The sequence below is a fragment of the Chrysochloris asiatica genome, unplaced genomic scaffold (genome assembly GCF_000296735.1).
Source record: "Chrysochloris asiatica unplaced genomic scaffold, ChrAsi1.0 scaffold00349, whole genome shotgun sequence".
Taxonomy (NCBI): domain Eukaryota; kingdom Metazoa; phylum Chordata; class Mammalia; order Afrosoricida; family Chrysochloridae; genus Chrysochloris; species Chrysochloris asiatica.
In genome coordinates, this window is record NW_006408867.1 from 608,903 (window position 1) to 610,801 (window position 1,899).

Genomic DNA, 1,899 nt, shown 5'->3' on the forward strand with positions numbered 1-1,899 from the left:
TATTAAAACATAGATGTCGCCTGACAGGGGTCATACTCAGCTTTCTAGCACCCACTGACTAACGGTCACCTATCAGAGAGCAGCACCTTGAGAAATGGGACATAGGGCAGGGTATTTTAACTAACAGGGAGAGAAAGTTTAGAGGCATGGGCTGCTGGAGGGGAAGGATGGCAGCTGAGGGGTGTAGTGTGTGTATGAACTAGTACTTGCCAGGAAGATGTTACTAAGGTGAGAGAGAGTGAGTAGCCAAATTCTTTTGACTTCACAGGTTTCTCAAGGCTGTGTGTATAAAAATTTGTATATATTATTTTGATGGAGCCCTGGTGGTGCAGTAGCTAACCGAAAGGTCACACACCGAAAGGTTCAACCCTACCAGCTGCTCTGCAGACCTAATCTGGAATTCATCTGGGCCCATCCTGACCACAGTACAGTGAAACTCCACTTAATGAAAGACAATGAAAGCAGTCAGTTGTTTTCATGTAGAGTATAATTGCATGTCAAGTAAAACCTTATACCTGTGTTGACCTAGATGTTTTGTATGTCTCAGTATGTGGACAGGTGCAGGTGCACACACGCTTACTCACACTCAGCGTGGAGATTCTGTCCATGTGAACGGTGCCTTGCCAATTAATTTTCAGACATATAAGGTTTGGATGCACAGTGACTGCTGCCAGGTTGCTGGGGAAAGGGCTGACTTTGGGGTGAGGTGACTCCTTCCTCTGTTACTAGGTAGACCCTCATTCAGTTCAGGTGGCTTTGCAGAAACGGCCAAGGCTTGTGTTAAAAGGATTGGACGTTGGTCTTACAATCAGGATTGGGAGAAAGAGTGTCACTGATGTGACCTTTAAACCTTTGGAGTTTAGGAGACTGACTGGTTGAAGTGCAGGTGGAGAAAGAATCTAGCAAATGGTAGATTTCTGCATCTAGAAAAGCTGGAAATTGGGAGCAAGCCCCAGGCTAATTCAAGTATGAGCCATAGGGTGCAACCCCGAGGACCTGCCAACTTTCCTGACATCTGCTTAGGTTAGTGGTTCTGTGAGGGGACACTTTTCCTATTCTTGGTGTCTGAGGAAACTTGGAAACCAAAGGATGAAGGACTCTGGGAGGTGAAGAGAGGCAAAGTAGAGAGGACACTAGAAATGCTTCTCAATCCTAGCCTTACATTAGAATCTTTTAGGTAACTTTTCAAAGAACCCCAAGGTTCAGGCTCTACTCCTAGAGATCCTGCTGTAATTCATCTGTGGAGGGGACTGGACAGGGATATTTTGTAAGCTGTGTAGATGATTCTCATGTGCCTCTGGCATTAAGAATGCTGTGCTAGATCAAAATGAGAAGTCGAGCCCTGAGATGGTCAAGCTGGGGCCAGCCAGCCAATCCCATCTGTGCACATGCAGGAGAAGGGGAGGCCTGGTGCAGGGGGCCAGAGGTTGAGTCCTTCTGCGTGGCCGCTGTTGATTTGTGCTGTTTCACAGCCTCACTAGCTGGTGATTTCTGATCCCATTCCTGGTTGAGTATCTGGCTGGGTGGTGGTGTATGGGAGTAGGGAGAGGATTCCCTCCTCTTTTCTGTGGCTTCATAGAGAAATAACTCACTGTGCTCTGTGGGACCAAGAAGACCACATCTGGGGCTGGATGTTTCCAAGATGGAAGAGGATTTTTCTGTTATATAATAAATACATACTTCATAAATAAATAAATCAGCCAGCAAGACAATAAATAAACTGATAAATAAAACAATGCACACCATTTTTGCCCTCTTGGGTGGTTCTTCCATCATGCTATTGGTCCTGATGACAGACTCTTTGTCTTTGGTCACCTGAAGGCACCCAACCTGGCTGTGGTAGGGGGAAACCAAGACAGCTCTCACCCTGGCTCTCCAAGGATCAGGGACCTTTGAGAA

The 1,899-nt window shown here is 46.4% G+C and overlaps 1 pseudogene; it reads right to left on the bottom strand.

Moving 5' to 3' along the window:
• Positions 1-634: 634 nt before the first annotated feature.
• Positions 635-1,773, bottom strand: LOC102831840 (annotated as a pseudogene).
• Positions 1,774-1,899: the final 126 nt, after the last annotated feature.